The 27928-nt window shown below is 44.5% G+C and overlaps 1 protein-coding gene and 1 long non-coding RNA gene across 2 annotated transcripts in view; one reads left to right on the plus strand and one right to left on the minus strand.

Moving 5' to 3' along the window:
- PLCL1 (phospholipase C like 1 (inactive)) overlaps positions 1-27928 on the plus strand; it is a 316303-nt gene that overhangs the window by 7785 nt on the left and 280590 nt on the right. The window lies entirely within an intron of this gene.
- On the minus strand, positions 1619-13601 carry LOC123343376. The gene is made up of 3 exons (XR_006572219.1): positions 13487-13601; positions 13051-13126; positions 1619-2370 (listed from the first exon to the last, which is right to left on the minus strand). It is a non-coding gene; the product is annotated as an uncharacterized LOC123343376 (long non-coding RNA).

Raw genomic sequence — 27928 nt, forward strand, 5'->3', positions numbered from 1 at the left:
AGACCAATGTGAGAAAGTTAACAATCTTTTAGAGAAAGACTGGTCAGTAAAATACTCTCTTAGAAAAGTAAGGATGTTTATAGAGTTTCTGTCTATTAGACTCTGGAGAGTTAGTGCATGACTGATTCTCATGCCATTTGTGCTCTATTTAATATATTTGTTTTATTTTAGATGATTAATAATAACAAGAATTCTTTAAACATTATAATAAAAGAAAAAGGACTTCACATATTCTCCTTGGGTTGCTAAGGTCTGTCTGTGAATATCTGTATACTTTGTTCACAATATCTGTGATGTTGCACTGTTAATCCATATGTCCCAACAACCTGAATTGATGAGCTGGAGTTGCTGGTGAGCTAGGCCAAATTGAGAATTTGTGTAAGCGCCACAGTGCAACATTATTGAAGTCAGTGGTTTAGCACCTACTTATACTAGTTTTGTGTTTGACTTCTTATCTCTTTATAGGACCCATCTTGGCTCAAGGTTTGCTTTTGGCAGGTGACTTGCTGATGTATATGCAGAAAGTAATGCCCCTGAAAGTCAGTAGGCTTTCTCTGGAGGTGCTGTTTGTTATATGATTCAGTCAGGGATTTGCCTGGTAATTCCAGATTATGGTAACTTTGATATTTTCCTAAAATTAAGGCTATGTAGATAGTCTGCCTTTTCTATATATTTGTGGTAATATCATTGTTTTCAGTGAGCAGTATTTTGGTTCGAGAGAATTCTCATGCCAAATTGTATAGAGCTTGTATGGTGGTTTTTTGTTTTGTTTTTTAGACACTCTCGTATCTAGATCCTCAACGGTGCTTAGGTGTCTAACTCCTATTGATTTCAATGGAAGTTATGCACTGAAATAGCTTTGAAGATTTGGGTCTCAAATCCTATGTTAGTGAGCATGGTATATGTGCTTATAGAGGTATTGGATACATCTCATCAGTTATGTCCAGTATTTTGGCTAATCTGGTGTCGTATCAGAACACATATGCTAAGGACCAAATCCTGCAGCCGTTACCGAGGCAAAGCTCACACTGATACAGAGCTGATAAAAATGTTTTAGATGGTACAGTTTTCTGTCAGAAAATGCGGTTTAATTCAAATCAAAATAAGTCCCTGTTATGTATTGGTTTTGATGAAATTTTCAATGGGATGTTGAGACATTGTGATAAAGACAAAATGAAACATGTTAACCTTGTTTTGATTCATTTAATTTTGACTTGTAGTAAAATATTACTTTAAATATTTACCGTTTTAATATAATATAAAAGTATAATCAAAATGATAAAGACAAAATGAAGCATTTTTACCATATCAAAACATTCTGACATTATCCAGATGAAATGTTTTAATGGGCCCAAATAATTTTTTTTTTAAATTTTCGTTCTCCACAAAATGTTGACATTTCAGATTCAGAATGATCCCCCCCCACCCCTGAAAAGTTGGAATTTCCCTCAGAACAGTAAATCTGGTTTCAGACCAGTTCTGCACTGAAGTAATAAATTCCCTGAATGAACTCCTACTATAATGAGAACCCTAAATTCCTTCTTCTCTGTTGCATCTCAGACAATGTGGGGCCTGATCCAAAGTCAATGGGAGTCTTTCCACTAACTTCAGTGAGCTATCAGGGTTTTCAAGAGCTGTCTGGATGGTGCCCTACTTGTGTAAGAGTTTATAGTAAATTTGTTTTTTATTGCATTAGTTGGTTAAGTATTTTTAATGTTAAATTGTTATGTTTAGCAACTGTTTGCTCATGGTCTCCACTGTAGCTCTTGTGCTGAAATGGGTCATAGCATTGTTTGTTGACGTGCTTATCTATGCAACGTCATGATAGCTGAGATTAGCTGAAGCTGTCCCATTGACCATCCCTAAATTTGACCTCTTGAGAACTGGAGAAAGGATGCCCTTTGTGTAGTGATCCAAGCAAAGGAACTCAGTCCATCGGGTGTTCTGCCAGAACCTGAATTTGCAGGTCTTCATCTTTTTAACCAGGTCTTCATCTTTTTAACCAAGCATTTGTTTCATCTTGGGTGGAGACTGTGTAGGCTTTCCCATTTGATGGCTTTTCTTTGTAAGAGATGCCTATTATTTCTGCCAATAATATCAATGTGGTAAATAATGGTTGATTCATTTTTTCATGTATGTAAGGTGCCCAAAGGCCATTGCAATAGGTGCATAGTACATTATATAATAATGTTCTATTGGTATATTGGCACTGAGGGATAGGGCATCAGCATAGGCATGCTTTATTTTGCTTACTAAATATGTTAAGCAGCAGTTAATAAAGCTGTAATTGTTTACATTTGAGCAGCGCAGCAGAGTATTTCCTACAGCGATGTTTTATGCATTTTGCTGCTCCGATGAGATTAAGTCCATCTGCAATAGAAATATTTCATTTGAGTTAATGGACATTTTTTTGTTCTCTGTTGAAGCCAGTAATGCATCCTTTGTAGTGAAACATCTTGCTAATCAAGTTCGCACACCAGATTAGCATAATGTTTTTATTTTCTTGTATGTACCTGGTAGGCTTAATTTTTGGCAATACCTTAATACAGGGGTCAGCAGCCTTTCAGAAGTGGTGTGCCAAGTCTTCATTTATTCACTCTAACTGAAGGTTTCGTGTGCCAGTAATACATTTTAATGTTTTTAGAAGGTCTCTTTCTCTAAGTCTATACATATAACAATAGTTTAGTTATATATTAAAGTAAATAAGGTTTTTAAAATGTTTAAAAAGCTTCATTTAAAATGCAGAACCCCTCGGACCGGTGGCCAGGACCTGGGCAGTGTGAGTGCCACTGAAAATCAGCTCGTGTGCCGCCTTTGGCACGCGTACCATAGGTTGCCTACCCCTGCCTTAGTATCTTCTGCAAAGAAATAGAGATAATTGATATAAATGTTTCAAATCCATGTTTAATAGCATACTCTTTTTTTTGGCACCACACTGTTCATTCCCATATGACCAGCTTGCTGGAATTTTGGACATGGAATAAAAATACAGTTTAAGGCACTACTCCAGCTGGGTCAAAAGGTTACGATAACTTCTGCAAAACACTAACTTCTTTAAAGTAAGAAATATTTAAAAAGGTATTCTACTCTCCATTTATTGCTACTATAAGAATTGGTGTTTGGAATCAAAGTCTTGTTTTTAAATCTTTCAGTCTAGCAAATATTTTGTTAGGGAGGCCGTATACCCGGGCGCAGATAAGGCATTGGACTGGGACTCAGGAGACCTGGGTTCAGTTCGTGGTTCTGCTGCTGGCCTGCTGGGTGACCTTGCACAAGTCTCTTCTCTCTCTCTGCTTGTTTCTCCAGTTGTAAAATGGGTATAATAATACTTATTTCCTTTGTAAAGGACTTTGAGATCTACAGACTGGGAAAAATGATGTGTAAGAGCTTGGTGGCATTAATAACATTGAGTTCTATATATGTAATAATGTAGTTCACTGTTTTTCAGGAACAGTACATTTTAGGGCAGAGATCATTTAGTTTCTTTAGACCTTTTTTAATTTCAGAAATTGAAAATTACTGCTAATAGAACTAAACTCATAATTTCCCCCCCAAATCATAAATATTGAGATTATCACAGTTATTCCACTTGATCTTAGTTCATGATTAGCTTGTAAATTTATGAAGTTAAAAGGGTCATTTCTATGATTCTCAAAGCTCTTAACAGGTTCTTATTTAAATGATTGTAGGTAAATAGGCTAAATTTATCCCTGCTGTAATGCTGTTTAAATCACTGCCGTTAGACTGGGGGTGAATTTGGCCCCTATGTGTTGGATAATGTGGATCAAAGTTTGGAAGCTACACAATGCAAGTGACCTGTATTAAGACTTTTAAACAGTTCTGGTTATAAATATGTACTCTGTGGGTTGAGTCTCCTCTGAGTTACACTAATCAGGAGCAGCTCTATTGAAGCCAGTTTGCACGCTGGTGTAAATTTTTAAGAGTCGTTAATTATTTAATTCTAAAAGAGCTTAGCAGTTGATCAGATTACAAAAGGTCCAAGAAATAGATTGTCCTTGGGGCCAAATCCTGACTCATGGTTACATATCACTTATTTCTCTGTAAAGACATCCAATCCCACCTAAGCCTGCTCCATAGAGGGCCAGCTGATTCTCAGCAGATTGGGCCTGGTGATTGCATGGCCTGGAGTGGCTCCACATGCAGGTGGTATGGAGCCACAGAGGGAAAAGCAGATTAATTCCATGCTCTGGAAACAGCTGTTCACATCCAGCAATGTTCTCCTCTACCCTGAACCAATACGATTACTGCACCCTAAGGCTGTAATGACCCCTGTTGAGTTGCTACAGAAGAAAAGGAGAGGGTCCTTGAACTATCACCTGAACTGTCACATTCCCACTCCCTGAAAACAGTATCTTTAAAAAAATATATTTTGAGAGGTCTGTTTCCTTCACCCCAGCTCTTCATCCTGTTGGACCTGGTGTCTTTACCTGACTGGCAGCTCCAAACTGGCTCCTCCTTTGGACTCAGCTCCTGTCTGTCAGTCAGCCACAGCCTATGCACTGCCTCTTCACTATCATCTCTAAGGGCCCTAGACCAGTGTCTCTAGATGCCTGATTTGTCATAGCCCTGCACCTTGTGTAATCATTTAAAATGCTTCCATCCTGATTTTTGTCTGCACAGGTGTAATGATTACCAAGGTGCAGGGCAAAGGAGAATCCGGACCAAAGACTCCTTTCCCCAGACTGCATGGGAGGTTTGTATCTATCAGATACATAGCCATCTGAAGTGAGTGCCTCAAACAATCATCAGATAGCTCCTTATTGATTCGATAGCTGTTTACATTTACACAACTTTCAGCGAACTCAGGGATTTATTAGTTTGTAGACCCAATTTCCACCAGGTGCACAGATCTGGGATCTATAAAATCATGATTTACCAGTATCCCTATATGTATTTTTTTAAAGTATATATGGAAAATTCATTAAGTCATTCCAATACATTGGTAACTTGTTTTTGATTGTAAGTTACAGATGTCTTTGCTTTATTTAACACTTCCAGATTGTGAGAAAACACAACAGAATGGAAATTGCTTACACAAAATGAGAGGGTGGGCTGCAGCATTTTGTGGCATTAACAGGCCTCTGAGTGAAGGAAAAAATGGCTGAGACATGTTATTCATTGCCTGTTCTGGCATGCCTATCTTTGTACTGATATGTCTGCTACATGCCATCAGATGGTAACTGCTTTTCAAAAATTCTTTTTTGCCTGTTTTGGTGAGAGAAAGCATGATTTGACAGAATTCTGTAATATTTGGCCTTACTATGATTAGACATTTTTGGTATGTGTTTGTGGTGATGAGCCATCATGGGATAATGCATTAGATTAGCCATTGGGAGTCTGGTCTTGTCACACAAACATAAGTATGCCTGAAATTTATGCTATTTCTAGTAGCTCAGATGGACAAAATTGGCACAGTAGACAGAAGACTGATCAATAAATGAAGAATTCCTGACACAGGGAATTCCCCTCTGTTTCCTCTGGGGCAGAATTTTGTGTGTACATTGACCATTCTGAATTCATATAGGCAAGGGTATAGCCAGCACTCTGGTCAATTTTTGTATATATAGTCTTCAGAGTGCTGCCGTCTTCCTTTCCCGCCCCCATCATTTACCCATAGTGTCAATTCTGAGCTGATGTATATTTCACGTAATCCTATTGAAGTTAATGAACTCTCTGAAGGAAGACCTGCTGTTACATCAAAGGGCCAAATTCATCCCAAATGTGAACAGTGAACCTCTGATTAAGGCACTTGGACCAAATTCAGCAGAGACTAACTCTAGTCTAGTGTAAGCTACAACACACAACAGGTATAGAGAAACCTAGTTATAAAGTGTATGTAAAAAGTAGGGATGTCTCCTTTGAAGAACTGTGGGGGATTATATTACAATTTTTTTTAAAATGTCAACCAGGGTTTTTAAATCATGAAGGCTTGATTCTTAATCCTCCAGGTATCTTGTTCAATCAGCAAACACTCTTTATTGAGAGAGCAGAGTATGGAACCTCTTGCTGAGCTCAGAGCAGTCAAACATAGCCAGGCAGCTTAAACATCACTCTGAGAATCCAGTGCAAAGTATTTCTGACAACTTTTCTTTGTGAATAGAGAATAAGGTGTTCCAGTTATGTACTCTGTAGGAAAGTCTGCATCTGCTTACATAATGCAACTGTTTTTAATATTAATTTAGCCCATAGATGGCTTATGACTTTTAAAGATTACAGATTAGTGCAATAACATGGAGACTTCCTTAGTGTGGTCATTGATATGTGGCTAGCCAACCTCATGTGGTAGAGAGAGAACCCTAGACTGGCTGAGTTTTTCAGATGGAATTCACATCTCTGTGCAATAACAGGTGTTTATTGGTTTTTTTGTTTTGCAGAGAGGCATTTTGTCTAATGAAATATTCAGCCCCTATACCACAGTGTAGTACTTGTGGGAACTCCATAGCTTCTCCCTAGCTGCTATTTCAACTACTGGCCTATAGCAAAGGCTGCAAGCAGTATGCTGGTGTCTGAGGCCACTGAATCCATATAATCTGGCTTACTGGCTGCACTTGTGGCCTGCTCCAACCCCGGTGATGAGTTTATGCAGAGCTGGTGTTGAACTCTCAGGGGAATTTGCACATGGCACAAAGTGACTGCAACCCCCTCTTGGCGAATTCCCTTTGCATTGTAGCCCCCTTACCAGGTGCAGAGCCAAGTCTGTATTCCTGCTCGTATGGGGGTGCTCGGAAGTATGTTGAGGGTGGGGTGGGTTAGAGGAGAGTGGAAGGAAGCATGCCTGGGGCAGCAGGCCTGTAACCTAGTGGTTCCCTACTACTGCAAGGCTCACAGAGGCTCTGGCAGTGTGGAGAAGGGTGGGTGCAAATTATGGGAGCCTGTAAATAGCTCTAACCTGCTCTGAGGTCAGACCTAGCTTGTCCCTCCACCCCCGCACTCCTCTGTCCCTGTGCCAGGCTCTGCAGTAGTACTGGATGAATTCTCCTTGCTTTGTACTTGCTCCAAGGCCATCCATCCATCCACTGGGAACTTTCTGTGGCCACTGGGCCTCTGGGTGGGTTCCACTGCTGTGGAATAATATCACAAGGCTATTTAATACAGAGCAAGAAATTAGAATCTCTGCCTGAGAGACATAGAGAATAGGCTAGACTCTTGCAGTTTTCCAGCCTAAATTGTTTTTTATATATATCAATATGTAGTTTAATCGTTGTACTATATTTAACATTGGCTATTAATTTCCCCCCAACATATTTGTAAAATGGAATACAGATAATCCTATTTCAAAATGTAAATGGATTCAATTATTGCACTGAATTCTGTTTTAAAAAGCTCGGATGGGGGTGCAGGGAGGACCATGTGCTTTGGTTTTCATAGTTCTTTTTATTTAATTTTTGTAGTGGTCTTCTTCATAAATACTTGATTAGAAATTACATTTTGTTCAGCTAAAGTGATTGCTGATTTCTTGTAGCTGGAGCTATCAAGAGAGAGCTCTACAAAAGAATTATTGTGTAAGAGCTCTTTTTTTCCCCCCCTCCAAATGTAATTATATAGAAGCCTTATTAAATTAATTTAACTAATAGTTTAATAAAAATTATATTGCAAGGGAGTATGACACACCTCTCGGTTATTGAATATACTGTAAATTCTTTATATTTTATCAAAATTACATGTGCATTGGCTGGAGAAATTTAATAAACTTATGAAAAATATTTCTGAAAAGTATTTGTTTTGTGATAGTTGGGCCCAATCCTGAAAGATGCATGGAAATCTTTTTTTATTACAATGGGAGTTCTGTCCATGAAAAGTTTATAGGATTGGGACCTTATGCTGTATGCAACACCTGAATCCTCATGTCACTGTTGTAAATATTCATTTGCTGATGGAAATTTTTACACCTGCATCCTGCAAAAAGTGCCATTTTTAGTGCTATTAAAAAAATTGTTTGTACTTTTAAAATGTGTTGTTAGAAAATGTAAGTCCTATTTACTGCCAGGATGTGAAATCTATACCACAGCATTGTAATTCACAATGGCTGTTGCTCCCTAAAGCAACATTTTCAGCAGTCTCATGAAGGGTCAGATTCTGCACCCATCGAACAATGGCAAACTTTTAATTGATGTTAGTGGGTGCAGGATTTGGTTAATATTTTGTAGCACAAATACATTATCACTGAACCCATTAATTTTGCCTTTAAGTTTTCCACAACAGCTTCTAAAAGTTTAAAATGTCTTTAATTTTGCTATAAAATTACCCGTTTTGAGCTGTGCAAGATTTGTTTGACTGGCTTGTATTGATTTTAAACCTAAGCAAGATTGGATACAAATAATGGGTTTTTTGGGATTGTTTTCAGCAATAACTTAGAAGAAATAATAACTTCGAGGAAAAATGTGTTGCGATCTTATTTGAGGAAAAAGGTAACCATTTAATAAATTATAGCAGTTTATAAAACAAATACCCTTACTATTTATTATTTGACTGTGTGCTTATGGCTATGTAAGAACTGCAATTTAAAATTCCATTGTTATGCAATACTGTTGCATTACTTTAACCCTATTGTTATGAATGAGGTGGAGACAGACACTTGCACACCTAATGTGTGGTTTATTTTTTGTCCAGTTGACTCATATATAATATAATATGCCAGGTTGACCTTTGCCTCAATGAACCAGTAAAGGGCTGATCCAAAGCCCATTAAAGTTAATTAAGTCTTTCCATTGACTTCAATGGGCTCTGGGTCAAATCCTAATTTATGACTGTATTGTGATATCCTTACTTATGCTGAGTAGTACCTGACTGCAAGAATTCCTATTGACTTCAGTCAGAATGTTTTGTTGAGTAGAGGACTACTCCGTGCGAGTGAGGGTGTCAAAATCCAGTCCCCAGGATATATTGTGTGAACCAATTCGGGGGCTATTATTGCCCTTACTTGAGAGAACCTGTGTAAGGGCCAGGAAACTCCTGCTGCTTGGCAAAAGGAGCTGCAGTATGTTGTGAGAGGACATCCATTACGAGGACTTGAGATGCTTTCTCTGACGTTGCTTAGTTTCCAAAAGGAAATTGGCCGTATAGGAGAAATTATTCCTGCTACCACATTTCTTGCTATGTAAAGAGAGAACCACCTATTTTCCTCCGAGCAGGATTCTCACATCTCAAAAGATAAGCACCTCTCAGCTTGTATATACTCAGAACCATGTTGTAATGAAAATGCATTTGGCATCTTGTTTAGAAGTGTCCAGATTATGGAAGGAGTGATATAATCAGTGTTCTGTTCACTGGCTTGGTCCATTATGTGTCACAGCTAACGGGAATAAAAATTGCTTTTCTAACTTGCACAGCAGCATTTTGTAGTGTGTTGCCGAAGTGGTAACTTAAGTGACAGACATGACCCATCTGTAAAATACCATTTATGTTGTGCAATGGCACTGCTGGCCTACATCATAGCCCAGGTGTGCTGCAATCTATAAACATGTATGTGACATGGACTGCAGAATGTCTGTAGCTGTAACCCGTGTTGTTCTCAGGCTGGTAGTGATACTGGTTAACACAAATGGCATATCACAAACCACAGCACTAATGTACAGTTCTCCAGGTATAGGGCAAGGATAACAGTATATGCACAGTGTATCTGGATAGCCACATGTTGCAACTAACACAGTTCCATTTATTTAAATGATTATATGTTCAAAAATCATAGCATACGTATTAGTATATGTGATACATATATGTTGAAATTCACATAACATTTTGCATTTAATGGACTTCCTGGGCCAAATTCTGCTGTATGATTTTGTAGATCTGAAGGGTAGTGAAGCTACATTTGGTAACTCTTTCAATGTTTATTTCAAAGTGGAACAACTTTTTTTTTTTAAATTTAAAGAATAAATAAATAGCAAAAAAACAAAACAAAAACACCAGGAAATGAAATACAATAAACTATGGCAATGCAAAATTATGGTGGAAATTCAAGCTTATGACTTCCACTGCAAAATAACTTGCCAACGTTGCATGTATTTTATAGGGTTAACTCCTTCTCTTTACTGTACCTATGCGTAAGGCCTGGTTTAAACACAATAGTTTAATTAAAGTATGATTTTAAACTGATTTTGTTAAATAGTGTAGAATTTTGTGTTTTGGACAATCTTTAATTGACTTTAAACCTGGTTTATGTTGACAGGAGCAAACTAAATGGACATAAACAGTTTTAAGCCAATATAAATGTGTCCACAAAGGGGTTTTCACCAGTTTAACTAAAGCAATTTGTGTGTAGACAGGCACTAAGAAGAAGAAAGAAAGAAAGAGCAGAGGCCACCTTCTCTCTGCACAAGCAGTGATGGAGAAGTATCTCTTTTTGAAAAAGAGTATGTCAGGAAGTGTGTCCAGCTAATCAAGAGAAGCCCATGCTACATCCCAAGGAGCCTGGCCTGCTGGAAAAGGGGCATGCATGTACCCCACTGCAGGTTTGACAATCGGCAACGAGTCCTATCCACCAACAGGTCGGCATGCACTTCACTCCTGCTCAAAGGAGCAAAAAAGTACACTCCACACTGGTGTGGTAACCCACAGTGCAGAATTTTGTCTTATGCCAATACATCTAATTGCAGAGAGGACTCACTGGCCAGCTTCTCTGTTTATCTTCACTTTGTTGGCTTGTTGCATCAGAGTAGGATTTGACCCATACTATATTAAGGCAGAAAAGTTATTCAGAATCCTTCAGGTCTTTTGGCAAAACTCCAGTTGTCTTAAACAAGTGCCACATCGTGAGAGGTGTTGTATACCTGCAATTGCCAGTCTTCCGTGAGAGAGGGAATCGATCAGCAATGTGGACTGGATTTGGTCCATAGAAAATACCACATATGTACCAGTGCAGACAGTATTTGTGAGAACCTCAACTTTAAACTTTCTGATTTTGTGTGTTTTGTAAAACCTCATCTGCACCATTGAATTAATGCAGTGTTTTGCAATTATACATCTTAAAACATTCTTGTGGGGGTAATTTGCAGTGCACTTCATTTACAGAGAATTGTCGTGTCCCCCCCCCCTTCCCCATTATAGGCCGTGTTAGCCGAGGCTGTGAATTGTGGCTTGGCATTAATTTTGCATACCTCTGTGTGATTATTATGCTTCAGTAGAGTAATTTAATGAATGAATGTGAATCTGGAGGAGGGATGATATAAAAGAGGATAAAGCTGGAGAATAGATTTCCATGTGCTATACAGCTCACGGGTCTTTATACTGCTGACTATTCTTATAGTTAGGAATCCTTGCCTCTTTGCTTAATTAGTCTATGGACCAGATTTTACTTGAATAACAACTGTTGCAGATGTGGTGATTTTCCTCCTCCTCCCAAGTGTATTTTAACTCTGCTGCCTTTGCTGTTTTGCCACAGTATGTTGGCTGCTAAATAAGGCTTTAACGCCTTGTTTAGGGAACTCATCATGGTATCATTCAGAATTTGAGTTGCCCAAAGCTAGATTTATGGTTGCAGGGGGGCATAGCCAATAGTCTGTTTTTATTTAGGGGACAAGGTGAGTGAGGTAATAATTTTTTTTTATGTGGGAAAGATACAGTTTTAAAATATTTTTCAAGATATTGCCTTAACTGCAAGTATCCTCTGCAATCTTTTTTAGGAGAAGGCCAGAGCAGACCATTTCATCAATATTTCTGCTGTCTTGAGTCTGTTAAATGTGTTAAATATCCTTGTGAAATGACTTTAGATGGCTGGGTACATTATAGGGCTTTTAAACTGTCTGGTAATGATGTCAGATACGCCAGGAATAAATAGTGAATGCTGAAGGATTCCCCCCCCCATTTTTTTTAAATTAAGCAATGATTTAGTGATCAATAGCAATAAAATAATCCAGGCACTGCATTAGTGGACGATTACTGCCCTTCTCAAGTAGTTGTTTAGCTTTAAAGATAAGCTTCATAGTGTGTTTTATGATAATAGTGATTGATGTTTTCCACTTTGTTGATTTCTCCGTATTACGTTCTGTATCTTAGTCTGATATGTGCTGTATAATGCACCAGAGGTTTGCAGCTCTCTCCCCCGGAAACCTACTTCCTCCCATGCCTTGCTGCTTAATTATATGACTAGATAGGATGAGGGATTTATATCTTGCTCAAAGATAACTTTGTTGTTTATATTTCTGTCTGGGTGCCTTCCTTACCTAGGGCTACAGCATACCTTCTGCTGTGAGATGTGGAGGGAAGGAAAAAATGGCTAGCAAGCATTCAAGGCGGTGGTGGAGAGGAGCCTGTGGCATTGTTCCCACATATAGGTTGTGCAAGCTAGGTCCTGTTTGTTACGAGCCTGCCTGTGACTTCACAGGCTGGGGTGGCGGGAGGGAGCTGTTTGGCCAGAGGGGAGGGCGGAGCTGGTGGACAGCTGGTCTAGGCAGCAGCATCTCCCTTCAGCCCTGTAAAACTTCTGCTGGACATAATGCTGTCAGTATTATCTCTTGTAGTATTTGCATGGGAATAGTAGTGAGTAAGGCAGAGGCATGTGGTGGATATACTCGGGGTGTATGGGTTATCTTGAAGAAAAGAGGAACAGAGTGATAGAGCAGAGGGCTTGGTAGAAAACCCTGAGCTGTGTGGATTTCCCTGTGGATCGTGGGGCATCTGTGAATTTAGAGGGTCATGACACCATCTCTCTTGGTGAAACCAAGCTTAAACTTGGGACTTTGCTGAGCGACTTTTCTCCTCCCAGGACTTTGCTATAGCAGGGAATAATTTAACCCCAAAGTATGTGCATGTTAATCAAAGCCTCATCCTCTCCTCCTGCCTTGTGCATTCAGTGAAGACACCACCCAGTAGTAACGTCACAAACCCAGGATGGTGACATCACTGAATGAATCTGCCACAATGTCTGACTAAGTTGGATGTGCAGGTTTGAAACCTTCTTTCTGTGCACCAGATATCCCAATGATCAGGTATAAAGGGAGAGAACTTGCATGATGACTTAATGGGGCTTTGATTAAATACTTCTAACCTTTGCCAGACTGTGGTAGTAGTTCTTTAAATAGCTGCTTTTACCTCGTTTTACAATACTCCTCTTCTTGTCTGTTTTAATAGTCTTATCTTGACATAAAAATAGAACATTCAGTTTTTCCTGAAATTACAGGGGTCAGTAGTTAATTGTGAGGATCTTAATTATTTTGCAAAGAGAAATAAAATGTCTTAAATGCATTGTAAACGCACACTGATTTATGCCTCGAAATCCTGGCTCCATTGAAGCTGATGGCAAAACTCTCAATTGGATTTTACCCTAGGTTGTTTTACTGCATGTCTGAGGTATGGGTCATAGGGTAGATCCTAAGCTAGTGTCAGTTATCATAGCCAAGGATTCTGTTCCTCTCCCTGTCCCCCATAACAGGGTCCCTCCAGTCTTCTCTCCGTGCCAGGGGTTCTGACCCTCCCCCACATTTTTCCCTTCTCCTCACATCAGGGTTTCCCATTTTCTGCACCATACCAAATGCTCTGCGTTGTATGTCTCCCTTCCTCACACCTCAAAGTACATTTCTTTCTCCCAGGTTAGAAGGGAGGGATGGACAGCAGGTGCTTTCTTTCCCCCAACTGGAGGGATGTACAGAGGTATTGTTATGATGCAAGGTATTTGGGTGTCATCAACAGATGATAATGGCTCCATCTATCCCCCATTTTCCCTTTTTCAATGTGCTGATTTGACCCCAAAATCAATAGTTTTGACTTTTGATGCCTACAACAGTCCCTGAAATTCTGGAAATTGCCTGTATGTAACATGATAACTTTTGAACCCTGCATCCAGTCAAACAGAGATGTGGAATCGAATTGAGTTATAAATCCTCTCAAGGTTGGCCAGTAATAATAAATGGAAATGGCTGACTGAAGCGTGAAGGCTTGTGCCCCTGAACTTCTCTGCTTCGTCATTTCTTGACTGGTAAAAGGGACATTGTGTAACCTCAGACTTGTTTCCAAATAATTTCTTAATATAATAATTTCTGAATTGCAGTGCATCAGATCTAATGCAGAGTTTTTAAAATAAAGGGCTTTGATCATCTTTTCCCTAATGATCTTAATTTGTATGCATAAACTCCACTCTGCAGCGTTTAATTCGTAGGATAGTTGTATAATTAATATCATGGAGGAGTTGCTGTTTAAATGACTTACTCTTGTATTATTGTTTTAGCCACTGTATCACATTTAAAAATTGAATGAAAACAAATTGTTACTGCAGTGTTAAGGTTTAAGATTTTAAATTCATAATAAGAAATCCCAGACTCAAAGTTCCTACAGCATTTTTATGACACTCTGATGTACATATTTTTCAAAAGAGACAAAGAATGGGATTTTCAGAAGTGCTCTGTATTGGCCTGACTGTTCCCTTTGAAGTCAATGGTAAAATAGGGGAAAAAGTTAGACCAAGACTAGGTGCTTTTGAAAATCCTAACTGAAGAATTTAAAGGGCTGCTATGCAATACAGAATAGCTTTAGTGTTTTTTGTACAAGCTGTCTTCCAAAATATGGCATAGTTGCAAAGCTCAAATTAAAAAAAAAATAGAGGGAGTAACAAACTCACAGGTCCAGGCAAGGCAGCAGAGAGCTTTTCAGCTGAGAGAAAAGGGCATCTACAAGACAGAGAGATAGCAGAATCTTCAGAGGTGTGAAGGCTCTTGCACCAACAAATTTAATCAGAATAATCATATGCTTACATTCTAGTGGTGTGTTTTTGTTTCTTTATTTGTTCCCAGCCTGGCATCCAGGATGTCAGATTCTGTCTCTCTCTCTTTGGGTGAGATTCTGTCCTGGACTTCTAAGTCTTTGTTGTCTCCCCTACCCTGTCTAGCTCAATATCTGCAGCTACATTCTGTGTATAGTCTATATTTTACAGCATGGCATGAAAATCTTGTCTGCTAACCCATGTGTCTGGGTTTCCATTCAGTGAAGTTACTGGGGCGTTTACATTAATAATCGTAAGTGTGACATATAATCATTGTTACCTACTGCAATAGCAACAAATGTTTTCAAAATTTAGCTTGGTGTGTGTCTGAGGGTACGTCTAAACAACGGGATTATTCCGATTTTACAGAAACCGTTTTTTAAAAACAGATTGTATAAAGTCGAGCGCACGCGGCCACACTAAGCACATTAATTCGGCGGTGTGCGTCCATGTATCGAGGCTAGCGTCGATTTCCTGAGCGTTGCACTGTGGGTAGCTGTCCCATAGCTATCCCATAGTTCCCGCAGTTTCCCCGCCCATTGGAATGCTGGGTTGAGATCCCAGTGCCTGATGGGGCAAAAAACATTGTCGCAGGTGCTTCTGGGTACAGCCTCACCCCTCCTTCCGTGAAAGCAGCAGCAGCCAACTGTTTCACGTCTTTTTTCCTGGGTGAACTGTGCAGACGCCATTCCACGGCAAGCATGGACCCTGCTGAGCTCAAGACAGCAATCACGGACGTTTTAAACACCTCGCGCATTCTCGTGCACTCAATGCTGAACCGGGACCTGCAAAGCCAGGCGAGGAGGCGGCGGCTACGGCAGCGCGGTGACGAGAGTGATGAGGACATGGACACAGAATTCTCTCAAACCGCGGTCCCCTGCGTTTTGGAGATCCTGCTGTAATGGGGAAGGTTCTAGCCATTGAATGCCGATTTTGGGCCCGGGAAACAAGCACAGACTGGTGGGACCGCATAGTGTTGCAGATGTGGGACGATTCCCAGTGGCTGCGAAACTTTCGCATGCGGAAGCGCACTTTCATGGAACTTTGTGACTTGCTTTCCCCTGCCCTGAAGCGCCAGAATACCAAGATGAGAGCAGCCCTCACAGTTGAGAAGCGAGTGGCAATAGCCCTCTGGAAGCTTGCAATGCCAGACAGCTACTAGTCAGTCGGGAATCAATTTGGAGTGGGCAAATCTACTGTGGGGGCTGCTGTGATGCAAGTAACCAAAGCAATCACTAAGCTGCTGCTACGAAAGGTTGTGACTCTGGGAAATGTGCAGGTCATAGTGGATGGCTTTGCTGCAATGGGATTCCCTAACTGTGGTGGAGCGATAGATAGAACCCATATCCCTATCTTGGCACCGGAGCACCAGGGCACCGCAAGGGGTACTTTTCCATGGTGCTGCAATCACTGGTGGATCACAAGGGACGTTTCACCAACATCCACGTGGGATGGCTGGGAAGGGTTCATGACGCTCGCGTCTTCAGGAACACTACTCTGTTTAAACAGCTGCAGCAAGGGAATTACTTCCCAGGCCAGAAAATAACAGTTGGGGATGTTGAAATGCCTGTCGTTATCCTGGGGGACCCAGCCTACCCCTTGATGCCATGGCTCATGAAGCCATACACAAGCAGCCTGGACAGTAGTCAGGAGCTGTTCAACTACAGGCTGAACAAGTGCAGAATGGTGGTAGAATGTGCATTTGGCCGTTTAAAGGCGCGCTGGCGCACATTATTGACTCGCTCAGACCTCAGCCAAACTAGTGTCCCCATTGTTATTGCTGCTTGCTGTGTGCTCCACAATCTCTGTGAGAGTAAGGGGGAGATCTTTATGGCGGGGTGGGAGGCTGAGGCAAATCACCTGGCCGCTGATTACGCACAGCCGGACACCAGGGCGATTAGAAGAGCACACCAGGAAGCGGTGTGCATTAGAGAAGCTTTGAAAACCAGTTTCATCACTGGCCAGGGTACAGTCTGACTGTTGTGTTTGTTTCTCCTTGATGAAACCCCCCCCCCCTTGATTGACTCATTCCCTGTAAGCCACCCTCCTCCCCCTTCGATCACAGCTTGCTTTCTACGAAAATAAAGTCACTCTCGTTTAAAAATCATGTATTCTTTATTACTTAATTATAAAAAGAGGGAGAGAACTGACAAGGTAGCCCGGGTGGGGTTTGGGAGGAGAATAGTAGGGAAGGAAAAGGCCACTAAAATTTTTTCATAATAATGAGAGCCTTTTGATTGGGCTGTCCACTGGGGTGGAGTGGACGGGTGCACGGAGCCTACCCCCACGAGTTCTTACTCGTCTGGCGGGTGAGGAGGCTAAGGAACATGGTGAGGGGGGAGGGTGGTTATACAGGGGCTGCAGCGGCACTCTGTGATCCTGCTGCCATTCCTGAAGCTCTACCATACGCCGGAGCATGTCAGTTTGATCACACAGCAGCCCCAGAGTTACATCCCGCCACCGCTGATCTTCCTGCCGCCACCTCTCATCTCGAGCATCTCTCCTGTCCTCACGTTCGTCCCTCCTGTCCTCACGTTCGTCCCTCCTGTCCTCATGGTCACTGGCATCTTTCCTGTACTTTGCTACCACGTCCTTCCACTCATTCAGATGCGCTCTTTCATTGCGGGTCACTTCCATGATTTCCAAAAACATTTCTTCTTGCGTCTTTTTTTTCCGCCGCCTTTACTGAGATAGCCTTCGGGATGGAGTAGGGAGGCTTGAAAAATTTGCAGCTGCATAACGAAGGGAAAAATGGGAGAGAAGTATTTAAAAAGATACATTTTAGAGAACAATGGTCATACTCTTTCACGGTGAACAACACTATTCACCTTACATAGCACATGTGTCTTCACTACAAGGTTGCATTTTGCATCTTAATATTGAGTGCCTGCAGCTTTGGTGTTACTGTTGAGTGCTGCTTCTTTCCTGTTAACGTGCAGCAGCAGAAACCACCCCGTGGCTGGCATCATGGAAGATCACTGCTAAATACCCCCTTTTCCCCCCTCCCCAACCCGCGTGGCTGGTGGCAGGAAAGATCCCTGCTAGCCAAATGCGGAAAAGCTCAGCGCCAATCGCGCCCCCCCTTTTTCCCCCCGCTTGGTTACCTGCAGGGAAGGATTTCTTTTAAGCCACAGGCAAACAGCCCAGTAGGAATGGCCATCTCTGTCCCCTTACTTAAATTCCTGAATTTCAACCAGGTTACCATGAACGATATCACTCTCCTGAGGATAACACAGCAAGATAAAGAACGGATGTTGCTTGAATGCCAGCAATCACCGGGACCATATGCAGCTAGGCTTTGTCACGCAATGATACCAGATTACTTGCTACATACATGGCGTGATCAGGTGTCCTACCATGGAGGACGGAATAAAGCAGCGCTGCCCAGAAACCTTCTGCAAAGGCTTTTGGAGTACCTCCAGGAGAGCTTCATGGAGATGTCCCTGGAGGATTTCCGCTCCATCCCCAGACATGTTAACAGACTTTTCCAGTAACTGTACTGGCCGCGAATGCATCCCAAGTCCTCAGGGCAAATTAATCATTAAAAAACGCTTGCTTTTAAACCATGTCTTATATTTACAAGGTACACTCACCAGAGGTCCCTTCCATGGCTTCATTGTCTGGGATAGTTGCTTGGGAGGGCTGGGAGGGTCATTCCGTCAGGGTGAGAAAAAGCTCCTGGCTGTTGGGGAGAATGGAGTGCTGTGTGCTCTCTACAAGCTCGTCCTCCTCTTCCTCCTCATCTTCCCCGTCCGCAGAATCCTCAGCCATGGCTGCAATTACCACCCCCACCTCGGAATCCACGGACGGGTGGGGTAGTGGTGGCGGACCCCCCTAGAATTGCATGCAGTTCAGTGTAGAAGCGGCATGTTTTTGGCCCTGCCCCGGACTTTCCGTTTGCTTCTTTGGTTTTCTGGTAGGCTTGTCTGAGCTCTTTAACTTTCACACGGCACTGTACTGAGTCCCTGGTGTGGCCTCTCTGCATCATGGCCTTGGAAATTTTTTCAAATGTTTTTTCATTTTGTCTTTTGGAACGGAGTTCTGTTAGCACGGAATCCTCTCCCCATACAGCGATCAGATCCAGTACCTCCCGTGCGGTCCATGCTGGAGCTCTTTTTCGATTCTCAGGAGACTGCATTGTTACCTGTGCTGATGAGCTCTGCGTGGTCACCTGTGCTGATGAGCTCTCCACGCTGGGCAAGCAGGAAATGAAATTTAAAAGTTCGCAGGGCTTTTCCTGTCTACCTGGCCAGTGCATCCGAGTTCAGATGGCTTTCCAGAGCGGTCACAATGGTGCACTGTGGGATAGCTCCCGGAGGCCAAGACCGTCGAATTGCGGCCACACTAACCCTAATCCGACATGGCAATACCGATTTGAGCGCTACTCCCCTCGTCGGGGAGGAGTACAGATATCGGTTTTAAGAGCCCTTTATATCGATATAAAGGGCTTCGTTGTGTGGACGGGTGCAGCGTAAAATCGGTTTAACGCTGCTAAATTCGGTATAAACGCATAGTGTAGACCAGGCCTCAGTGATACTTTTTGTTTTGTAAGGGGATTTTTTTTGCTCCATCTTGATTAATACAAGAAAGGGAAGGATTGGATACTGTTTCTGATCAGTAGTCAGTAACTGCAGCCATATCTCAGTGGAGTGTGTACGAAAATTTGGGATTTTAAATATTCTCAGCCGATTCCTTCATTTTCAGTGGAATGACTTCTTGAGCTTCATTGTTTTGTACAGCTTCAATAAAGTCAAATACTAGAAATGTCCTTTTCTTCGACAGAGCCAAAATGATTCCATCCCATGATTCAGGCAGCTCTGTTGGAATTTTTGTTCTTGCTGGTTTTTGGACTCTTTCCCCTCCCTATTCCGGAATTATTATTATTGTGCAGTGGGATTATGCAGCTGTGTCATAAAGGGAATCTTACAAATCTCCTGCTAGAATCTTCATTTCCTGGCTTCTCAGAAGCATTTACTCCAGAGAATCAAATCAAATGTGTCTTTGATTTTGGTTTTGTTTCCTGACTTCTTGGGCCTTTGACAAGCACATAATGTCACTTTTAACCTATTTTAGTATCTATAGCCTTGAAGTTAATTTCCCCAAATCAGGACTTGGTACAGCAGTATATTGACTCAGACCTGCCATCAGTCCCAATGTGGCCTGAAATATCCTGCATTTCTTAACACTCCTGGGTTTTGACAGTCCTGATCAATGTGCTGGGGACTGTTGGACACTGGTGTCGAGAGTTTAAAAACTAGTCTCCTGTAGTAAGATGAGGTCCTGAAACATAAACCCTTATATCAGAGGCCCGGTACGAGGCCTAATGCCTGAACTAATGTAATGGTCAAGACTTTGCTAACATAAAGCAAAGTTAAACTGTGAGCCAGAGGCAGGTCCTGCTCACAGAAGCTGGCAAGGAAAGGGCTGATGTTGCAAAAATATACATACCTAAAAGGTACTGGACACTAGAGATATAAACATATGCTAGGATGGTACCAGAACACTCCGATACTTGCACGTTCCACACGGATAACAAGGAACAGGCTGACCCATCCTAAAGACGGGAGCAAAAGGGTAATATGGTGGATAGAGATGTTTTGTTCCAACCAACATGTACAAGATGAGGGGCGGCATCTTACTGCTTAGAGCAGTGGTCTGCAACCTTTCAGAAGTGGTGTGCCGAGTCTTCATTTATTCACTTTAATTTAAGGTTTCGCATGCCGGTAATACATTTTAATGTTCTTTAGAAGGTCTCTCTCTATAAGGTTATATATTATATAACTAAACTAGTGTTGTAAAATAAACAAGGTTTTCAAAATGTTTAAGAAGCTTCATTTAAAATTAAATTAAAATGTTGATCTTACGTCGCCGGCCCGCTCAGCCCTCTGCTGGTTTGGGGTTCTGTTCACCTAGGCCAGCAGCGGGCTGAGCGGGGCCTGCAGCCGGGACCCCGGCTGGCAAGGGGCCAGCAGCCAGAACCCCAGACCAGCAGTGGGCTGTGTGGGGCAAGTGGCTGGGACCCCAGACCGGCAGTGGACTGAGCGGCTCAGCCCATTGCCGCTCAGGGGTTCCATCCGCTGGCTTCTGCCAGCCGGGATCCCAGCTGCTGGACCCGCTCAGCCCGCTGCCGGTCTGGGGTCCTGGCGCTGCCCACATACAGGGGGTACCTACCTTCTCCCTGGTTCTGGCCCATTCTCTTCCTCTTTCTGCACTGAGCTGAGGGTGGGAGTGGACTGAGCACGGGGCTGGGGGTGAAGGGTCTGGCCAGGAGCTAGAATGCGGGAGGGGGCTCAGGGTTGGGGCAGGAGGTTTGAGTGTGGGGCACTTACCTGGGCAGCTTCCATTTGGTGCGAGGGGTGCAGGTGGAAATGTGTGTGGGGGTGTGTGCAGGAGCTCCTGTTTGGTGCTCAGGGTGGGGGTGGGGATGTGGGGGGTGCAAGAGTCAGGGTTGAGGGCTGGGGGCATGTGAGGGGGGTGCAGGTGTCAGGGCAGGGCAGGGTATGTGTGGGGGTGCCAGAGTCAGGGCTGGGGTCGTGGGGGGGTGAAGGAGTCAAGCAGAGGGCGGGGTGTGTATGACGGGGGGTACAGGGCACGGGCCTGGGGGCTGTGCAGGGCTGGGGGTGTGTGTGTGGGGGGTCAGGGCAGGGGGCTTGAGGGGATATGCCCCTATTCCACCCCTCCTTTCTAAAGGCCCTGCCCCTGCTTCTCTGCCTCCACCGGGAGCAGCGAACACGCTGACTCTGCTCCTTCCCGCCCCCCTCTCTCGCAAGGGCCATCAGCTGATCAGCTGGCAGGGAGGGAGGGACGGAGGGGCAGGAACCCAGCACACTACGGGAAGAGGCAGGGGAGCCGGCAGGACCAAGCTTCTGCCCATACGCGTGCACAGCACATTTCATTAGGGTGTGCACCCAGGGAGCCCTGCCCTAGCCCGGCCCTGCCCCCATCCACTCCCTCCTACTTCCCACCCCCTGACTGGCCCCCTCAGAACTCCCCACCCCCCTCCCCGCTCCTTGTACCCTGACTACCCCCTCCTGGGACCCCTGCCCCTAACTGCCCCCCAGGACCCCACCCCCTATCTAAGCCTCCCTGCTCCTTGTCCCTTGACTGCCCCCCTAGGACCCTACCCTCTACCTGTCCCCTGACTGCCCCAACCCTTATCCACACCCCCACCCCCAGACAGACCCCCAGGACTCCCATGCTGCATCCAACCGCTCCCCGCCCCCTGACAGGACCCCCAGAACTCCTGACCCATCCAACCATCCCTGCCTGCCGCAACCCCTCTCCACACCCCTGCCTCCTGAGAGGGCCCCCCCACCAGAACTCCCAACTCATCCAACCCCCCCAGCTCCTTGTCCCTTGACCAGTCCCTCCAGAGACCCCCCCACCCTAACTGCCCCCCCCAGGACCCTCTTTGCTCCCTGTCCCCTGACTGCCCTGACTCCTGTCCACCCCCCCACCCCCTGACAGACCCCAGGACTCCCATGCCCCATCCAATCCCCCCTGCTCCCTGACTGCCCCCTCCAGAGACCCCCTGCCCTTAACCACCCTCCCTCCACGGGATCGCACCCCATATCCAACCTACCCTGCTCCCTGTCCCCTGACTGCCCCCACCCCTTATCCAACCCCCCAGCCCCGAACCCCTTACCATGAGGCTCTTAGCAGCAAGTTCTGCTCTGCACAGAGCCAGACACGCTGCCCCGCAGGAGCAGGCAGCCCCGCCCCCCAGAATGCTGCATGCGTGGTGGCATGGCTCCAGAGGAGGGGGGAGCATGTCTGCCTCCCCGCAGAGCCAAACACTGCCCTGCGGGAGCGCGCAGACCCACCCCTCAGAGTGCTGCACATGCAGGGGAGGGGGAAGGCAGGGGAGGGGCTGGCGGCTTGCTGCGCTCGGCTGGGTGCTCCAGCCCAGGAATGCAGACCCCATGGCTTGCCACGCCGGGAGAGTGGGGCCATTTGCCTACCCCAGCATTAGGGTGTGCCTGGGCACACCCGGCACACCTGTGCGCGTGCCTATGCTTCTGCCCCCTGCCCCTGTGGGGGGGTGGGGAGGGCGGAGAAGAGCGGGCCAGGCCGGGCTTGGCAAGATTTTTAATGGCATGCTGCTGCCTGCTGGGACTCCGGCAAGCAGCAGCGTGCCATTAAAAATCAGCTCTCGTGCCATCTTTCGCACGCGTGCCATAGGTTGCCGACCCCTGGCCTAAAGGATTGCACCTTGCTACATAGAAGGGTTGCACCTCAGTACGTCAGGAGTGATGTGTAAGTTGTTTGTAGCTGTGTATAAGAACACATCCTTGGGGCGGTGTCCTTGTCTGGCCTAGGGGGCAGTGGAGAGTCCCGGCACTGACTGAGCCGGTCCGTTGTCAGAGGGCACATATTCGTAGTATGTCCTGTAGAGTCTGCGGGAAACCATTACTGTGCTTTGTTTGACAATAAACCTGGCCGGGTGCCTTTGTATCTTATCAGAGTCTGTGGTCACTGGGGATTCTCTCGGGGTCTGCTGTGTCAGCTATTTGCTCAGAGCTGGGGCAGCACACAGAGGGAACACACACACGCATGCAGCCGACTGTTATCAACATTGAACAGAGCAGAGCACCACACTGGTGATGTCTGATGACGTCTCCCACCGCTAAAAGCCTCTGTACTGAGCAGACAAAAGGCTGAGAAGAGATAGGCAGAACACTTTTGACTAAATGTATTTTTGTCAAATGAAATTAATCTGTTTCATAAAACTGAGACATTTTGCAGAGAGGGATTGATCTTGACAAAATTTTTGATTGGAAGGTTACTGATGTCCAGGACACTCTGTTTGCTTTAGAGAGAGCAAGCGAGAGCAAGCCGAAACCAGATGTTTTTGACACAATTCTGTTTTGAAAAAAATTCTGACCCCCCCCCCCCAGAATGAAAGCAAACATCAGAAGCTGTCATGAAATGGAACTGTTGTCCTATGGACAGCTCTAGGTAGAAAGAGAGAGTTTGAAGCAGGGATTAGGTAACTGATAGCTTTCCATCATGGGACAGTCTCTAATGCGAGCCCTGCAGTTGTTACAGGGATAGCGGTGGAGTGGTGGGGGCCTTTCATCTCTTCCCAATACTTTTTCTTACTCATGACTCTCAGGACCTTGGGGTAGAGAGACTCTCAGGTTTGCAATCAGAGGTGAGTGAAGACAGTGGTGAAATGAAAAATGAGAGGCATTCAAGGAGGTGAGGAGATCCATTCAGAGATAGCAAAAAGGAAGGAATGTTTCCCGAATGGGAGGAAGGCCCCTGCTGTCCTCCCTTGAAATTTCTGTGCAGATTAGGTGCAAACAGACCTACTGACCACCTCCTGAGCACTCTGGAGGACTGGGAGAAGGCCTCTGGGCCTCTCCCCGGGAAGGCAGTTACAGGAAGGGGGAAGCTTGTTGAGGTAGGGAGGTTTGTGGTGGACTGGAAGATTGTGAGGGTCATGGAAGGCTCATTGGTTCGGATGTGGTACTTGAATTTCAGGATGCGTCTCTGAATTCCAAATCTTCTGAGGTTCTCCCATGAGCATCCATTCTGAGTGCCTGATAATTAAGCTAACTCCTGAAAATAACCTAAAATTCAGCAGAATGCAGGTACGTCCCTCTGGCAGTGGTGATCAAGCTGAAAACACTTCCAGCAAGCGCAGCCATTTTCTTCAAATGGGAAAATGAATGAATAAATCAGACATGCCAAACCTGTGGGGAAAAACACAGAAATTGGGCTTGTTTTTGTCTTCATTGGCTTGTAACTTGTTGCTTGTTGTAGCTTGTTGCTGCTTCTTTTTTTGATCAGCACTTGGCAAGCAGGAGCAAGGGGGGCAAGCAGGGGCAAAGGGGGGAGAGAGTCAGGCGCACAGCAGGCCCACCACAGTCCCAGACTGAACCCTGGGAGGATCTAGTCACATAGAGTGTTGGGATTCTTAGGATTTGGCCTTGTTTTGAAATGAGATTAGCTTGATTTTTGGCTTACTGTGAAATTTGGGGTGCTTATTTAATGTGTGAAAGTTGACAACTGTGGAATAAATCCTATAGTCCTCCTCCAGTCCCCTGTGCAAGCATATGCACCTTTGGGGGGGGAACTTGTAGGAGCGCCTTGTTTCAGTGTTGGGAGTACGTGACTGACTCCACCCTCCTGACTTAGAGATGACAGTGGTTCGCATGCATTTTTAATAAGAGAAATTGGTTTCCTCAGTCATTTCCAAGCTCTGTGATGCAATCTCCTGCTGGGATGGAGGTGGGGGTGGGGGAGAGAGCGGGACCTACATTCAATGCCAAGCTCTAGTGTAGAATTGCAGAGCATTATTCCTAACCCTGGGCTAGATCTTAATATCACGCTATGGGTAAAAGACGACTGAAACGCTGAGTGTTTTGAGTGTTTTGGATCTAGTGACACATTTTTCCCCACATTTTCTTCCACCAAAACAATGGTGAAGACTGGAGCTGGCTGAATAACATAACAAATTATTTGAATAATTTGAGAATGGATGCAAAAAATTAACCAACATTTTTTTCTTGACTAATATTGTTTCAGCAGGTTTAATAAGGACACCAGTTGAAAAGGAATTTCAGACAGATCACTTCTGTTACCCCCCAAAAATATCGTTTTTTAGTGACTGCTAACAAAATTATTTAGCAAGCTTTTATTCTACTTCAGTACTTAGGCAATTGACAGTCCTGGAAACCGTAACCATGAAACAGATACATCAAGAGCAGCAGCAGTGCAAGCTGCTCCTGCTGCCCCATCAATCTGTCTTGACCTTTATCTGGAAGAACCCCCTACTATGCATAGAAGTAGGGTTACTGCCTGGCTGGTTTTTTTTTGCTTTTTTTTAAAAATGAATTTCCCACTTGCCAGAAAAATAATTTTATCTGCCAGGTTTTTTTTTCACATGGGTCTACAGATTTGCATTATTATCACAATACACTTGGATAGCTAATGTTAAAAATTTCTGTGTCCAGCTAAGTGTTCTCACTTCTGGAGTTGAAGCGATAACAGATCAAAACTGTTGAAAATACAGCCGCTGTTTGCCCACCAACACAGACGCGCACCGTGTGTGGGTGAGAGAGAGGGTTTGAGTCACGTGAGAGCGAGGAGACATGATGTTATCCATCTTACTATACTATAAGTGGCTGTTGGAGGGGTGGGGTGGGGGGGTTGCGGAGTTGCCTTGTGGCTGGGGGTTGGGGTTGCGGTGGGCTTGCCTTGGGGAGTTGCTGGGTTTTTTGCATTCAGAGGTGGCAACCCGACATAGAAGAGGTAATTCACTTTCCAACCCCATCAGTCCTTGGTCTCTGTTCCAAGACTTCCTATGTGTGCCTATAAATAACAGCTGTAGAAGTGGATTTACGTATGTGGACATATGTCCGCCAGTAGCTGGATTGAGACCACCAATCCATTTCCCTTAGGACACCAAACAGCCAACAGCCAGTTTATCTATTTTACTTTATTTGGCTGTATTTGAATCAGTGACCTACTCTAGCCTCCAAAGGCTCTGTATCCCATGAGAACATTCAGTCGCTCATGGGGCTTTTATTTTGGTATGACATGTCATCTGATGTGTGTTTCCTAAATGAGCTTTAATTTAAAAATAATCTCACCTAAAAATGTGAATACATGGCCAAAAGGATTAGGAAAACCCTAAGCACTGGAAGATTGTGTGCAAGTGGGACTTGGTTAAACGTGGAATCATTCACAAGAACATGTTTTCATTGACCATGCCATTTGGTATATGAAAGAACTATAAGGACTTCACCTTCATGATCTTTGTCACTTACAACTCTTGTGTGGGTGAGAACCTGGGGAGATGCACAAAGATGAACTAGGGAGCCACAAAGATGGCTTAATGCTACCTTTGTATTTCTCCATCCCCAGACTTGTGCTGAGCTCAGCTTCACTGATCTGTATAATCAAGGCCTGTAAAACTAACCCCCAAAATAACTTACTCTAACTAATTACCTGCACAGGTCACATCACTTGTTAAATTCATTTCAGAAATACCCTCCTGGCCTTTGTTGGCAGGTCTCCCTCCATACATAGACAGCATGCCATCACATATGACACATGCTATTGCAACACCTGTGATAACTGCCATTTTATGCTACATTTAGGGCCCATCTGCACAGGCCAGTTGACCATCATCTGGGGTTGTGTTAGAACACAATAGTAAGAAGTTGAGAATTCTGCTCTTTGGCCTTGGGTTTCATTTCTTAAGGTTATTTCCCCCTCCCCCCGAGTATTATATCTAAAAACTCCCATGTCTTTTGTTTTTAAACCCGAGGAATCCAAGTACATAAATACCGTATTGTTCCGAGTATAGGCCGCTCCTGATTATAAGCCGCACCCTTAAAGTTTGGTGCTATTTTAAAAAAATTAAATTTTTAACTTTTTTTAACTTAAAGAAAATATACACATTAGTAGAACAGTAAAACAGTATTTTATTTAATGAATAGGAAGACATGTACCAGTATTTTTAACACTTTTAACACTTTTGGTAGTCCTGCTTTTGACGGCATATGTTATATACTCAGAAATATTGAAAACTATTTTGTAGTTATACTGTAAATAAAGAAGGGAAAAGGAATGGACAACAAGGAGACTGATGGGAACAGTTCTCACCCTCTCCCCTGCACAACAATCAACAACATTAGCAAATGTTCTTAGGGTTAGGAATCATGGCCCCCCCCCGAACTCCTGCCCCATCCAACCCCCCGCGTTCCTTGACACCTCCCCCACCCCAGGGACCCCTGCCCCATCCAACCACCCCTTCTCTCTGTCCCCTGACAGCCCCTGGAACCCTTGCCCCTGACTGCCTCCCACCGCCCCATCCATCCCCTGATCCTTTTTAACTGCCCCACCAGGACCTTTGCCCCTAATCAATCCCCCTGTTCCCTGCCCTCTGACCCCCCCAACCCCTATCCACCCCCCACCCCGAACTCCCCTGCCCTCTCTCCAACACCCCCTCCCTGCCCCCTTACTGCGCTGCCTGGATGTGGCTGGCGGCACTACAGTCCGGCCGCGGCTGGAGCCAGGAGCCCCGGGATGCTGGGCCGGGGCAGGAGTCACGCGGCCGGAGCCCGGAGCTGGAGGATGTGGCGGGAGCCGGACGGCCAGAGCCAGGTAGCTGGCCAGCCAGAGTAGGGCGGCCGGGAAGGGATGCGGGGCCAGGGCCGGGCGGCGGGGGACGCGGGGACGGGGACGGGCGATGCGGCGCCG

Source organism: Mauremys mutica, chromosome 10 (genome assembly GCF_020497125.1).
Source record: "Mauremys mutica isolate MM-2020 ecotype Southern chromosome 10, ASM2049712v1, whole genome shotgun sequence".
NCBI lineage: Eukaryota > Metazoa > Chordata > Testudines > Geoemydidae > Mauremys > Mauremys mutica.